The sequence below is a fragment of the Mustela putorius genome, unplaced genomic scaffold, assembly GCF_011764305.1.
Source record: "Mustela putorius furo isolate JIRA1106 unplaced genomic scaffold, ASM1176430v1.1 tig00537295_pilon_pilon_pilon, whole genome shotgun sequence".
In the NCBI taxonomy this organism is placed as follows: Eukaryota; Metazoa; Chordata; class Mammalia; order Carnivora; family Mustelidae; genus Mustela; species Mustela putorius.
In genome coordinates, this window is record NW_025422433.1 from 59,020 (window position 1) to 75,061 (window position 16,042).

General features: G+C 53.8%; 1 long non-coding RNA gene across 1 annotated transcript; it reads right to left on the reverse strand.

The window, feature by feature from the left end:
- Positions 1 to 6,918: 6,918 nt before the first annotated feature.
- Positions 6,919 to 10,643, reverse strand: LOC101686300. The gene is made up of 3 exons (XR_201428.3): positions 10,511 to 10,643; positions 7,588 to 7,765; positions 6,919 to 6,975 (listed from the first exon to the last, which is right to left on the reverse strand). It is a non-coding gene; the product is annotated as an uncharacterized LOC101686300 (long non-coding RNA).
- Between the last annotated feature and the right edge of the window lie 5,399 nt (positions 10,644 to 16,042).

Consider the following 16,042-nt stretch of genomic DNA (forward strand, 5'->3'; position numbering starts at 1 on the left):
ATTGAAATTCATAAATGATACAACCTAGCTACGCACGGAACTACTAAAGGTCAACAGGATTCCCTACCTGTGCCATAAGGGGGCAATGGAAAGCAAAAATTTGTACTACAATAACCTGAGCCTCATTCTACCCTGTGGGTGTTGAGCCCTGACTACGCTGGAGATCGTAATCAGGAAGGAGGCAGACTCACAGGTGTGCAACTCTGCAGGTGCTGGGCACCTGTGCCCAGCACCTGCGGCGCGCTGCCGTCCGCTAGGTGATGTCACAAAATGTTGAACAACTCTTGGTAGCCAAGTCATTCTTCCCTAAATTTACACCGAACTGTAATTGCATTCCTAGAAAGTTCATTGTATATTAATACCATCTTTCAAACAGTATTAATTTCTAGGCTCAGATAATTAAACACAGGTTTTCACCTACATGAAGGCCCTAGGGGACACTTGAGATTCTGGATGGGGGACGATTCACTGTGCAGGCTATGCTCAGAAGAATTTCTTCTCCTCAATGGCAACACTGGCTCCCCTCATCTCTGTAATTACACAAGAGCTCACAGCTTTTTAAAAACATTCCCGAGGGAGTGGTTGAGACCCACTGAGCTAGAAAATGGGCAGAAGAGACTAGGGCAGGATTTCTAACCACTCAAAGCAACAGCCACCCTCCTCGGAGTGGCCGGCTGTCCTCTAGGCAGGACCAAAAGATGTGTGTGCCAAGGAAAATAAAGTTCTCAGCACCAGGGTGAGAGATTTCCCAGACTGCTCTGAAAAGAAGCTGTTTCCTGCCTGCGCCCAGTCTGGGGCTCGTTCATCTGTCTGGCCTGGAGAACACCATCTCTCTGGGCTACTGTGTGGTCCTGGCTGCTGGCCCAGAGGACGCCCTTCCCAGACCCAGCATGGCCTTTCTGTATGGAGGCTCCGTACAGACGCCCTCTCATGAGCCTGCAAATGAGTTCTCGAGGTCCCGTCTCATCTTCATTCTGGCCACTCGTCTCTGGCCTCCCCCAAGTCCTGGCTGCTTGGCCATGCTGAAGTGAGGGGTGGAAGGATCCAATGCCCCCAGCAGAGGACTCTGTGGTTCTGTGAAATGGAGTATCATTCTGGTGGTATTTCTGGCCGTGCTGCAGTGCTAAAGCAGAAAAGGAAACCACCGTCCTGTCCAAATCACAGAGTATTGGTTTCATACATTGGAACGTATCCACTCAAAGGAAGAGATACGAAAACACGCGTTAAGAGAGGAGCTAATGACATGACCAGGGGAAAATACGACAGTTGGCGGAGGGAAAAGCAGAATACAAAATGCGTACAACTGTGGTATATATAGGTTTTAAAGCTGGGAGACAACGCGTCACAGTAACAGTAATCGCCCCGCAGGCCGTGAATTACCGGCCTCCTTCCTGGTGGTGGTGGTAGTCGGCGTTTGCTCAGATGTTTTACAAGTGTTAGCTTTCTAATCATTTACCTTTTCTTTTTAACTGTCCTAAGCAGTCTGAAGCTGCTCGACAGCTGCCATTTCCTCCTCTGACACGGTTCCCTCCTCCAGTGTCCGTTCCCAGACCCGGGCCCTCGTCCCTCGGGACTCGCTGATGTCTTCCTCATCAGTACCCCAACCCCGCACTCCCAGGGCCAGTCCACTCCTTCGCCTTCCACACCGAGCAGCAAACGCTCTCCTCTGGGAAGGCCCCGCTCCATGCCACCCCCTAGTCCTTGTGCCTTTGGTGACACAACCTTTTACAGTTTGGGATCCGTTTCAGAGATGGTAGCATTCCTGCTCGGGTTCCCTGAGAACAGGACCCGTCTTCCTGTTCCTTTTATCTCCCAACCTTCTTCTGCCTTTCCTGTCTTCTGCCGAACATGTAGAGAGGAGAGCCCAGAACTTTAACTCCCCACGTGCCCTGGTAACATGAACCAAGGTAGCTGAACTAAGGATGCTGTGCTGGGTGCTGGGTGCTGGGTGCTTTCAAAGGGCAGCTCACATCATTCTTACCCAGCCAAGCAAAGTAGATAGGAGGTCCTTAGTTTGGAGACCGGTGAGCTGTGATCTGGGGAAACTAAGTATAAATTAGAGGTCACCCAGCTATGAAACTGACTGAGCCAATATTTGAACTCAAGCCTCTTAGTCCGTTTCCAAATTCTTCCCCTGTATTCCGAGATTGAATCTGAAGGACCTTCCCTGACCCAACCCTGAGGCATTGTCAGAGCTCAAGGAGCATCCCGGGGCTTCCCATCCAAATTAGTGGGGAGTGGTCTGTGGTGGGGGGCGTATTCAGGTGAGAGTCGCATCTTCAAGGACTGTCTTCTGTCCTACACAGCTCGTGCAGTGGAGAAAACTCTACGGGACAAACGCTTCAACTTCAGACATGGAGTTCATCACAAGCCACGTCTCAACTTGGCCTCCGGAGGGCTGGAACCCTTGCTGCCGCACTGCCAGGAGGGGTCCGGGGGTAAGGGAAACCGTTCTTCAGCAAATGCTCACAACTGCTCCCCGTGCCCAGCTCTAGTCCTGTTGTGCGCTCTCAACTGGGCCCGCCTTGGGGCTTGGCTTTGTGCTGGGAAGAGGAGCCGGCAGAGTGACTGTCACCCCTAGCGTACCTTCCCTGGCACGCACAGGGAAACCCACCGTGCGATCAGAAACCTCAGGGAGATGCAGGAGCCTTGGGGCAGTTCCGGCCCTCCCACCCGATGCTGGGGGTCAGGGTCAGCACCGTCTCCATCGCCAGATTTCAGAGTCGGCGCTTCTGTGACTGACTTCTCTATAAGGGAGGTCGTCTGTGGTAAGGAAGCAAACACTGTCCCGAAATGCTAGGCTGACCGACACAACAGAAAGGAAAAGAGCTTGTCCGTCCCTCCTGAAGAGCAGGGAAGCCAGGGCAACAGAGTGAGAAAGGGGTCAGTTCTCACAGACAAATGTAGTGAATGTTTCTATTCCTGGAACTACAGGAGGATCGGATTTTTAAGATTTCAAAACCAACGCATCTTATGTTTAGTTAAATACCCATAACGAAGTCTCGAGCAGGTATGAACAGTGGTGCCAGTCCACAGACCCTACGGGCCATCAGGCATGTGTGCACTTGGAGGTCGTGTTCGCAAGGTCTGTGCTTGTGCATTTGGCTGCAACAGATTTCTCTCTCCCTATGTCCAGTTCAAGGAGTGACAGTGAGGGCACCTGGGGCCTCAGTCAGTAAGGCGCTGACCTTCGGCTCAGGTCGTGATCCCAGGGTCCTGGGATCGAGTCCTGCATCGGGCTCCCTGCTCGGCGAGAAGCCTGCTTCCCCCTGTCCCTCTGCCCCACTCCTGGCTTTTGTGCACGTGCGTTCTCTCTCTCTGCCAAATAAAAACAATCTTTCTTTAAAAAAAAAGAAAAAACTGATCATGATTTTTCACTTATTCAGACCACACCAGCGTGCTCGCCAAATCCTCAGAGAAAAAAGACACATCACCACATTTTTCTAATAGAAACCACAGAATGCTGAGAACTCCACTCTGACGTGTGTGTACAGGTATGACATCTGTAAGGACAGAGTCACATTTCTGCGATAAAATACAGGATTTTTTTTTTAAAGCTTATTCATTCATTTGAGAGAGAGCATGAGTGGAAGGGGGCAGAGAGAGGGGGAGAGGGGGGGAGACAACCTCAAGCAGATCCTTCCCTGAGTCTGGAGCCCCTCATGGGGCTCAACCTCAGGACCCTGAGCTTGAGACAGGAGCCAAAACCAAGAGTCAGTCACTCACCTGACTGTCGCCCAGGCGCCCTGAAATACATGATTATTGACATTATCAATATTTGCAGTTAGCAAAGACCATGAATACCTTCACATCTGGTCTTGCCACCACACGAGTCCGAAACAACGTTTTTGATTTTCAGAGCACTGTGGGTTTTGGAATTACAGAATAGGGTATGTGGAACTGAGTGTACAAACACGAGCAAAGATTTACAAAGGAGGTTTTGGGAGTCAAGTGAACAAATCTGAGGCAACAGACTAGAGATTCTACTCATGGAAAAGCCATAAAAACACCAGCCAGGATCCCTCGTGATGGCCTGTATGGAAACCTGTGACCCTATTGCCGTGGGTGGGTCCCTGGACAGGGCCTGTCCAGGGACCCAAATGGACAATCCTAATCTGAGCAGAGAGGAAAGCCTGGGACAGGCGCGAGCAGGTCTCGATCTAGCGATCTAGAGCAAACCAACACCTGCAGGTTTTAACTCCTCCTTCCCCGTCCCTCTGAAACTCGGGAAGCCAGCATGACGCATACACACCTCCGGATGCTTTCGGCCTCTGTAACCCTCCGTCGGGCCCAAGACACCTTCCCAGTGCGTGAGTTATGAGCCACTCACATCATCCGTCTTAACCTTCCCAGCCTCCCCGGGTCTGCTAGCACTGTGACGCGTTTTCGGAAGAGGAAGCTGCAGCTCAGAAAGGCGGAAGGACACCCCCAAGGTCACACCGCCGGTGGCCGGTGCCTGCAGCCCTGGCCTCTGCTCCTCTCTCCTGCTCCTGGTGCTCCAGCCACCCCGGCAGACGGCGTCCCTGCGCCTTGCCCACACACTGTGGGAGCGGGCAGCCCGGAACGCCCCTGCCTCTTCTCCCCTCTCCCCTCCCGACAGACCCCACCCCACCCCAGCCCCGGGCTCTCCCAGCACAGCCTTCACCCTCCAAAGCTCTCACCTCCGCGGTCATTGCCTTTCAATTCTAGAACCATGTATGTAATACCTGCCCTCCTGACTGGGCCTTAAGCTCCGTGGGAGCAGGGACCCTGAGCGGGGTTCTCGTGTCCTCCCCAGAGCCACCGCACAGGGCCTGCCACCTGGTCGGAAGCGTCGTGAGAGACCAAGCAACGAAAACATCTTCTGACTCAAGAATCAGTTTTCAGGGACGCCTGGGTGGCTCAGTGGGTTAAAGCCTCTACTTTTGGCTCGGGTCATGATCCCAGGGTCCTGGGATCGAGCCCCGCATCGGGCTCTCTGCTCAGCAGGGAGCCTGCTTCCTCCTCTCTCTCTGCCTGCCTCTGCCTACTTGGGTCTCTGTCTGTCAAATAAATAAATAAATAAAATCTTTAAAAAAAAAAAAAAAAGAATCCGTTTTCAGGGACGCCTGGGTGGCTCAGTTGGTTAAGCAGCTGCCTTCGGCTCAGGTTATGATCCCAGCGTCCTGGGATCGAGTCCCACCTCGGGCTCCTTGCTCAGCAGGGAGCCTGCTTCTCCCTCTGCCGCTGCCTGCCATTCTGTCTGCCTGTGCTCACTCTCTCTCCCTCTCTCTCTCTGACAAATAAATAAAATCTTTAAAAAAAATTAAAAAAAAAAAAAAGAATCAGTTTTCACTGCACAGTGCGGGTCATCTCAACAGTTTCCAAGCCTGAGGACCCCTTGCTGGTCTGCTGTGTGTGTGCCATCCCCTAGGCCTTCCCGAGATGCCCTGTCGCTCACTCGCTCCGGGACGTGGGTATGAGGCTCAGACAAGCTAGAGTGCTCGGTGAGCCTGAGACACTGACAACTGCTAGTGCTTAAAATTTTATTCTGGGAGAGAAGTAGACGGAAGACAAACGATGATCCCGGCCTCCGAGACAGGAAGGGTCTTTGTGTCAGGGGACGAAGGGAGCAGGCACTCACTAAATGTGTGGTCGACTTACAAAGAGTATCCTGGGGTTTTCCCAATTTCCCAGCCCAGGATGCACACTTCGCCCCATCCTCTGCCGGGTGCCACTTGGAACGCCCCAGTGTGGGAAGCAGAAGCTCATGGAGGCCGTGAGCCTCCTCTCCGAGTGCTACGCCCGGACTCTCAGATCTTTTCTGTCTGGGCACGGCTCCTGCACCCAGGTCCAAACTGGCCAGCAAGTTCCCCAGAAGCCACCTCTCCGAGATTCGCACAACACTGCTTGGCCCTTCTGTAACCCTCGCCTTCCTCATTCTTAGAGTGGGGACGATACTGTGTCCCTCCTGCTGGGGTCATAGGGACTGACCGACCAGTCAGCATGTGAGAGTCGCTGGCCCACGGAGGTTCTCAGAAACAGGCAGCTGCCGGCAGGCCCCTAACTTCACCCTGGGCACGTCTCAGCTCAGACACTTCACAGTGGACCCAGAAGAGATGGCCCAGGGGCCCCTCGCTGGCTCGGTTGGAGGAACTAGTGACCCTTGGTCTCAGGGTCATGAATTCGAGCCCCATGTGGGGGACAGGGATGACTTAAATACAGTCTCCACTGCGTGGGGGGTCTCATAGTTTACCTAATCAGTCCTCGTTCAATAGACCCTAAGACGTTTGTAATCTGCAGTTACAAACACACTGCATTGAATCATTTCAGGGGCACCTGGGCAGCTCAGTTGGTTGAGTGTATGCCTTCAGCTCAGATCATGATCTCAGGGTCTGGGATGAGTCCTACCTCAGGCTCCCGGCTCAGCGGGGAGTCTGCTTCTTGCTCGCCGGCTCTCCCTGCTTGTGCTTTCTCTCTCTGACAAATGAATAAATAATTTTTTAAAAAAATCTGTTTGAGGAGCGCCTGGGTGGCTCAGTGGGTAAAGCCTCTTCCTTCGGCTCAGGTCATGATCTCAGGGTCCTGGGATCGAGCCCTGCATCAGGCTCTCTGCTCAGCAGGAAGCCTGCTTCCCCCCCCACACACCTCTGCCTGCCTCTCTGCCTACTTGTGCTTCTCTCTCTCTCTCTCTCTGTCAAATAAATAAATAAATAATAATTTTTTTTTTTAATCTGTTTGAATAACCTTATACATACCTCATTTCCCATGTGTGGAGTCTGCTTCTCCCTCTGCCCCTCCGCACTGCTTGTGCTCATTCATGTGCTCGCGCAGTCTCTCTCTCAAATAAATAAAATCTTTAAAATATGTTCAATTGGGGTACCTGGGTGGCTCAGTGGGTTAAGCCTCTGCCTTCGGTTCAGGTCATGATCCCAGGGTCCTGAGATCGAGCCCCGCATTGGGCTCTCTGCTCGGCGGGGAGCCTGCTTCCTCTTCTCTCTCTGCCTGCCTCTCTGTCTGTCAAATAAATAAATAAAATCTTTATAAAAATTTGAAAAAATATATGTTCAATCAATAACAGAAATGAATTGTGCATAAATTTAGCTTTGTTGCTAAAAATCACATCTCCAAACAGAGTTCAAGCTGGGGCAAGAAATAAGAAGGTATAGAAACCACAACAAAAGGTATAGAAATGCTAGAGGAAGGCCAGGGAACCACTAGGTCATGGTTCCCGACGAAACACCAGGAATAAAGCAAGCCTGCGCCCCTCTGCCCCGCCCAGCTCGCATGCCTGGCAGAGGGCGCGTCTGCACCTGCAGCCTGGGCGGCTGGGTCTGGCCCACCTTGGGCTCCTCTCAGCTCCGCTGGCCTCAGTATCCTCCTCCTAGTACTAGTATGGGATCCACTTATTGATGGCACATTACTGTAAGGGACAGGGACAACCATGGAAAGCTGTTTTGAGGACGTTAAAAACCACATGAGGGCAAAACAGTATTTCCTCCCCCGACTGGCACTTGATTCAGATGCTACACAGCAGAGGGTCCTCGAACAAGACTTCATCGGTGGGTCAACAGGCCAGTAAGTGTAAGCCGTGGGCAAACCTCACGGACGGCCTCTGCGCGCTCTCACCTGCGCCCCTACGGCTGATCTTCAGGCAGGTCGGGGGACCCAGCGCCGGCCACGGTCCATCGTCGGAGCAGTACGTCAGTGTGACCAGTAGATGGCGCCGGTGACCAGGCAAGCCTGCGGTCCCGTCCAAAATCGAGCATTTCCCCCCAGAAGCCGGTCCTGCTGGTTTGTTTCCTAACTTAAAAAAAAAAAAAAGACCATTTTTTAAAAAGTAGAACCATAGCAACCCAAAGCTATTGCGTCCACCTCACCCCTACCCACCCCCCAGACACACACGTCCGCATTCAATTCCACACTCACCAGTCCCCGTCAGCTCTTCCTGGCTTCTTAAGAAGCCGGATCCCGGTGGAGGTGATGAAGTTCTAGAACCCAGGTGGGGTTCGGTGGGCTGAGGTCCGGAGCCGATGACCAAGAAAGAATTCTTGAGACCTCTTTGGTGCAAAATGGTGGTTTACTAAAGCACGTGGACAGGACCCGTGGGCAGGAAGAGCTGCCGCCCCCGGTTGTGAGGGATGGCAGGTTCCGTACCCTGCGGTTGGGGGAAGGGGAGGGATGGGAGGTTTCAACCGAGCTTTCATATGCTGAAGAGGGCCTCCAAGGTGCCGGGAGCCCACCATTGTCTTTTAGCAAGCTATTAACATCAAGATAGTTGGAGACTCCCGTCTGGCAGGATTGTGATCTCTGCAAGTTAACTCTTTGTTTCTCATTTACGGCGGTCAGGGGTGCCTGAGGACTGTAACACTTATTACTGAGGGGAGCGGGTGAAGAGGGGGTGCAAGGTGCCAGCTTTTGCTCTGTCCTCAGCCAGCCTCCTGCTCCCTCATCAGAAGGCATGACAGCAGCGGGCTAACTGAGCTGCTTAGGCTTGTGGGGTGCCAGCAAGTCAGTAACTGAATCAACAGCTTCAAGAAGCACATTAAAAATCTTACACCCACCTGGGTGGCTCAGTGGGTTAAAGCCTCTGCTTTCGGCTCAGGTCATGGTCCCAGGGTCCTGGGATCGAGCCCCACATCTGCTCCCTGCTGAGCGGGGAGCCTGCTTCCCCCTCTCCCTCTGCCTGCCTCTCTGCCTACTTGTGATCTCTGTCTGTCAAATAAATAAATAAATAAATCTTTAAAAAAAAAAATCTTACAAACATATTAACATAGTTGCCCCCCCCAACACACAGACACCCACAGTAGTTTTTCTGGGGTAAAACCGTAAGTACGTTTGCCTTCTTCATGGGGTAACTTAGTAAGACCATTTCCCCTGCTGCTGAGAATCAACCGCAAATGGGAACCAAGCCCCTGGTCGGTCAGAATGGCTGTCAAAAGGTATTAACTGAATTTACATTTTTAATAGGGAAGAAGGAAAACAAATACACAAAAATAAACATTTTTCAGGTTTAGAAACTAAACATTCCACATTTCTTTGAAAATAAAGTTATTACTATGTTCAAAAGAAGGTTCAACGAAAGGACTCAAATTTCTTTTAGTTCTAACAAATTGATGATGTTTGGCTCAAGTTTTAATTTTAAGTGGCCTTTTTTTTTTGACAGTCTTCTTTATATTTACAACCCTTTGTCCTCACCTTTTTTAAAGATGGACTCATTTATTTGAGAGAGAAGGGGTGGGGAGGAGCAGACGGAGAAAGGGAGAGAGAGAATCTGGGGACAAAGCCCCACTCAGGGCAGAGCCCAACACGGGGCTGACTTCAGGACCCTGAGACCAGGACCTGAACCGAAATGGAAGAGTCAGAGGTGCCCCTGGCTTGGTTCAGGTTTTAAAATGTGGACTTCAGCTTCCTAATTTGCACTCAAAGGATCCCTGAGTGTCTTAAGAATTCTTTCTTTAGTCGTCGGCTCCGAACCTCCTCACCCCACCGAACCTGACTTAGGTTCTGGGACTTCATCAAGTGGTCCCCAGGCTTGTTCACTGTCCCCATGTACACCTTGGCCTAGAGGCAGAGACCTGTCTCCTTAGGGGAGCAGGAGGGTGGATGGTGCACAGGATGAACACTTTTCCTGGACCTATGAGTCCAGCTAGTAACAGGGAGAGAAGGGAGCAGCGAGGGGAGGGAGGGGACAGGGCCCCAGTGATCTACCTTTGTGTCTGGTCCTGAAAAGCAGCAAAGCCACTCCCTGTCCATTCAAGACAGCCACCCCCCACCCCAGGCCAGCCTGGACCCTGAAGGGCCTCATCAGCACACAGACCCTTGATCCAGAGTTCAGAACCACTGATGTCCGAGTCAGCAGATTGGCGTGATCTAGATCAAGTTCAGGTGGAAGTACTGACCTCTGGGGCTAGACTGCAGGAAGCTGCCCACAGCCCGACAGGGAGAGCACGGAAGCTGGGGTGCCCTCCGCCCCTCGCTTCTCCAGCACACTTCCTCTATTACTACCCGCCTGGGAGACAAAGTCCTGCCCCCAGGCCCCACTTTTTGTGCACAGCGGCCGCTGGGATGGTCCCAAAGGGTGCAGAGGCAGGACGGGCACGGCGAGCACCACGTGCCCCGGGTCTCCGTTACTGCGCACGTCAAGCCCTCGGGGTGGGGGTGGGGAGACAGACCCCAGGCCACAGTTAGAGAAACCGAGGCTGGAATTTGCATCGGACACTCAGGTGCAAGCTTCTGTGCCCCGTCCGGGTGTGGACGCAGGGTCGTCCAGGTGCCGGACCGGGACTCCCGGCCAGAGCGGCAAGAGGACGACGGACCCCCACGCAGTGTTGTCTGCCGGGAAAGGCTGTAACTGCCAGGCGGCGACAGGACAGGACAGGCAGGAGGACCGCTGCCCGGATCCAAAACGTTCCGCCGCGTCGGGCAGTCCCGTGGACACCGGCGGGCCGGGGTAGGGGTGCTGCCCAGTGGGTGCGCGGCGTCCTGGCCGAGCCGCGGCGGGGAGCCCGGGAGGGGGTGCCGACCCGGACCGGACCAGCGCGGCTCTCACCTGCGGATGCGCCGCTTCTCCTCCGCCCGAGGAGGCTCGGCAGCCGGTTCTCAGCTGGGGGACGTGATGTTACTGTTGCCTGGCAAACCCCGGGCGCGCTCGGGCCTCCGCCTGCGGATGCTGCCGCTTCTTCTCCGCCCCCGGAGGCTCCCGCAGCCAATTCCCGGCGGCGCAGTCATGACGTCACTGTTGCCGGGCAAACAGTGGCGCGGATGCTACCGCCTCTTCTCCGCCCCCGGAGGCTCGGGCAGCCAATTCTAGGAGGCGCAGTCATGACATCACTGTTGCCGGGCAAACAGTGGGTGCGGATGCTACCGCCTCTTCTCCGCCCCCGGAGGCTCGGGCAGCCAATTCTAGGAGGCGCAGTCATGACATCACTGTTGCCGGGCAAACAGTGGGTACGGATGCTGCCGCCTCTTCTCCGCCCCCGGAGGCTCCGGCAGCCAATTCTCGGCGGCGCAGTCATGACGTCACTGTTGCCGGGCAAACAGTGGGTGCGGATGCTGCCGCCTCTTCTCCGCCCCCGGAGGCTCGGGCAGCCAATTCTCGGCGGCGCAGTCATGACGTCACTGTTGCCGGGCAAACAGTGGGTGCGGATGCTGCCGCCTCTTCTCCGCCCCCGGAGGCTCGGACAGCCAATTCCCGGCGGCGCAGTCATGACGTCACTGTTGCCGGGCAAACAGTGGGTGCGGATGCTGCCGCCTCTTCTCCGCCCCCGGAGGCTCCCGCAGCCAATTCTCGGGGGCGGGGTGATGACGTCACTGTTGCCGGGCGAACCGGGGCGCGCTGGGGCCTCCACCTGTGGATCCTGCCGGCTAGTGCGCGAGCAGCGAAGGCGAAAAGGAGGCGAACTGGCCCGGGGGAGAAAGACGGGGAGACGAATTCTATTCCTGCAGGCTCGTACAGCTGGGAATAGGGTTACCTGGCCTAGCGTCCTGAGGGGCTCGGCCTGACGGTCCCGCAACCGGAGGGACGGGAGGCCCGGGGTGCGGGGGTCTGCACGGCCTCCCAGGGCCTGCACCCGACCGCTCTCCCCCACCAGGGCCCACAGAACCGCTCGCTGCCGCTCCCGCGGAGCAACCCCTTGCGCCGACGTGCCTGACTCACCTTAGGACGAGGTGGATGCTTTTCTTTGTAAAAGAGGAAAATACAGTTGAATTTCGGAATAGGACCGGGGAAGACCCGAAACTGGGAGAAATGCTGATAGGTACGATGTAAACCTTCGGCGGAACACTGTTGCCCCTCTTCTGCCCTGTGGGTGTCCCTTCGGTAAACCCAGCAGTGTGCACAGAGGCCCCTGACCACCGCGACACGCATGCTCCCAGCTGGTCACCTGCGACGGGTTGATTCGGGCCGGCCCACCTATGGAACACCTGGTCAAATGGACGGAAATCAGACCCTGCACAGCCCCCAGTCACGGGGCCTCCGGGACTGTCCAGACCAACTTGAACACACATGCTACAGAAATAGAGCCACGAAAGTGGAAAGTGGAAAAGTCAAATTCCTCTTGATAGTTACGCCGCGAGAGGCTGTCCCAGACGAAGAGTCAGGGTGGGGGGGCCGTGAACATAGCCCGGAGTGTTCGCTGTGCGGGATCACAGCTCACGGGGAGCCATGCCCCTGGTTCTCGGCACTGCAACAAAGGGTACACCTTGGTGCACCGCGATTCATCGGGACTTAGTAACATGACAAATGCACACGCTCCTGGGACTAGCTACTCCCCTCACGTGGAAGGCAGTGAACCTCCTGGGCACTTGGCCAGGACAGACACCGCCCTCTGCTTACACGAGGAGGAGCCAGGCACTGTGGTGCTGGGGTGTCGGGCTTCTCATGCTGTGTCCTCACCTTGAAATTCTCAGCCACCTCACCTTCCAGTGTGTGCTTTGTAAGTGAGGTCTGGAGAGACTGCCCCAGGGCCTTGGAGCCCAGTCTCAAGCTTGGTTTCCCTGGTCACGCTTCCCCCATCTGCGGGACTGGTTTTCAGCTGCCTCCCACTGTCCCCAGGAGAGGCCGCCCCACTCCGCACTGTGTTTTCCCAGGAGGGGTCAGGGCAGAGGGAAAGGAAGGGTCAGGCATGCACCCCTGTCTAGACAAGCCCGGGGCAAGTATCAGTGTCCTGAAGGAATGTGACATTAAATAGCAAAAACGAGAACGTGACACCAAGACAGAGCACGAGTGAACCCACACAAGAAAGGAAAGGCTTCTTTCATGCTGTTTGGACAAGGGGCCTCAAGAGTTTTACCTAGTACCAGGTGCCTCACAGTGTATAACTGACCCGAGCAGACCAATACTCATTAGCAAATTATATGGAAGAGCAAAAGGTTGAAAATGGTGGTCTGACACTCTGTGACTTCTGCCCTTAGGCGACACATAACTAGAATCTCTCTCTTCCGGCTCAGGTCATGATCTCAGGGTGCTGGTATCAAGCCCCCCATCAGGTAGGAGGGCCTCCCACCCACTCCCTGCTCAGCAGGATGGGGGGGGTGGTGTCTGCTTCTCTCTCTCCCTCCACTCCTGCCCCCACACCACTTCTGCTCTTTCTCCCTCTCAAATAGATAAAATCTTTTTTTTTTTAAAGTATATAGCTGCAATGTAATTGGAATATAATTTACATGAAGGCAAGAACCTGTGTTCCTGAAACTTTAATTATCAAAGCCTAATACAAAGCTTAACACATAGGATTTCTTTGAAATATGTATTTATTTAAATTAATTAAACACATTTTCATTTAAGCTGGTAAAACAGACACTTAAAAAATGGAAACAACCTAAATGTTCTTGGAAACCAGTTAAGTTTAATACATTCATGTAATAAAATACTGTGTCGCTGTATAAAATAATTAATGAGTATGTTCATTAGGTACTAATACGGAATGGTCTCTAAGAGGAATTATTGCCATTTATGGGGCACCTGGCTGCCTCAGTGGGTCAAGCAGGTGCTGTTGATCTGGGGTTGTGAGTTCAAGCCACATGTTGGGTGTGGGGCTTACTTTAAAAAGAAAAATTATTACCATTTGTGTTTTAAAAACTGCAAGGTGAGGGGAATGATTTCTCCTGGAGCCTCCTCTAGTGGCCAATACGTGGAAAGATTCAGAGAAAGAAGGCGCTGGACGGCTGGAGGGAGGTTTTCAAGGGACATTATTTTATGCCTTTTGGATTTTGAAACAAAGCATATGAATAACCACAAAAATTAATTTTTTGCAAGTGCAAGGGAGCTACATCATGTGTTACTGTGGAAAGACACCTTGTTAAGTGGCCACAAGAAGCGGAACAGGGTGTGTGTCTCCTTGGTGGGAGATGAGAGCCGGACGCCGAGTCCGGAGGGCTCACACGGCGCTCTGACGGGTAAGCCCCCGAGGGGCTGTCTCTCCCGACGTGCTTCCTACCAGCACAAGGACAGCCGGTCAGGAGCCCACGGTCGCTGGGTACAGCATCCCGGTCCCCCGGCATGACTGGGGGCCTGGGCTGCCATCCGACGTGGTGGGGGAGAGGTGCAGAGAAAACCGAAGCGGCCGAGGAGAGAAGAGCACACAAGAACAGCCCAGGAAGGCCTGTGCGGTCACGTCCCCGGCCGCACAAGGTCAGGTAAAGCCACACTTGAGCACTGAGGGAAATGCCCAGCTCTGAACAACACAGGGCGGCTTCACCCCATCCGCTCACCCCCTCCTCTCCACACCTGCAAAAACCGACGCTCCAGCACCCGGAATTCTGTAAATGGTGATGCCACTGGCTTCTTTTACCCGGTGGCCCCCTCCTCTTGTTCACCTCGCCTTTGCGCGGAGACCACGTCATCCCTGGGACAGCTCCTCCGGCTCCAGGGGCCACCCGCCTTCCAGAGACCTGAGACGGGGGAGGACCCGAAGGTGAGTGTGGCTCGGGACTGGTGTGGTCCCCACAGGTGCCCACAGGTGCCAGACTGCGGAGGGAAAACCTGCTCAAATTCCATCCCTGCCGCTCTGTGGTGGTGTGACCTGTGGCACGTGACTTCATTCGCGTGCTTCTGTTTCCTCATCTGTAACATAAGAATGGAAATAGTTTAACATTGGTTTCGCTGTTGTAGGATTAAATGAATCAATACAAGCAAATCGGTTAGGATGGCACCACAGGGAAGCGCCCAGTAAGGTGTTTCTTTGGTGTTTGTTTTCAGAAACACTGTGAGTTCTCCAAAGTGGCTTTGATTGGCTAACTTCTTTTTTTAAATATTTTATTAATTTACTCAACAGAGGGAGAGAGAACATGTAAGCTGGGGGAGCAGCAGGCAGAAGCAGAGGGGGAAGCAGGCTCCTCACTGAGCAGGGAGCCCGAAGCAGAGCTCCATCCCAGGACCCTGAGATCATGACCTGAAACAAAGGCAGAGGTTTAACTGACTGAGCGCCCCAGGTGCCCCCAGTCGGCCAGCTCTTGGCCCTCTGCTCTCCCAGCCCTGCACCCCACCTGTCTCCCATCCAGCTTTGACCACCGGAGGACAACTGGACGACTTCCAGCCCTGCCCAGGGAAGTATCTTGCCCCTGGGGAGACACTCAGGCCAGCGCAGAGCCTGCCCTCCCACCTGATTGACCCCTCCCGACCTTGGCGGTCACCCTCACGGCTCCAGAGTGGCCAGCCTGCGTGTGCCCAGCTCCAGCCGCCTTGCGGGAAGAAGTGACAAGCCATTCCGGGCTCAGCTGACCAGTCTGTTCTCCTAGCAATTCAGGCTCACCTCAGACAAAAGCAGAAAACGTACACCCCAGTGGGGTTCCTGGCCCTTGAACAGTGCCGCCCAGTGTAAGTTCTTGCGTTGACGACAATGGCCCCTGTGTGTGCTGTCCCGCGTGTTAACCACTAGCTGCGTGTGCTGCTGGGCATTTGAAACACAGCTGGTGATCAGGGAACTGAACTTCAAATTTTATTTAATTTTAATCTGAACGAGCACTGTGGCTAGTGATGGTTGTGTTGGACGACACAGTTTTAAACTGTCCATCCTGACTCTTTTTTACAGCCTTACTTTAAGATTGGCAAATGCGCTTTTCAAATTTGGTGACTGATGTGAAAATGTTAGGGCTCAAGAGCAAACAGCCAAGAAAGAATTCTTGAGACATTTTTGGTGCAAGAGGGTGGTTTATTGAAGCAGGGGGGCAGGATCTGTGGGCAGAGAGAGCCGCACCGGGGTCAGGAGGGGTACCCTTTATAGACTTCCAAGTTGTGAGGGGTCCAAGAGAGCGTAAGTCACTAAGGAATTTGGAAGCAAGGTTTCCAGGACCTTGAGGAGACTCGCTATTGTTGGGAAGGGTCATTTATTACCGTCCAATAGAACCTGAGTCATGAGACCCTTCAGATGTGTATCGGTGGGCCATATGCTGGGGGGCTGGTTGCCAGATCAAATCCTGGAGGTTTGGAGATAAAGGAAATTTCTGAAGGAATTTTTATATGCTAAAGTAGACTTACAGGATCCTGAGGGTCAGGATAATGTTAAGCGAAGGTCGCCCTCTGCTCTTAGCAGGGTATTAACGTCGAGGCAGCTGAGCTCCCAGGGGAAGGTCACTGCCCGTTCCA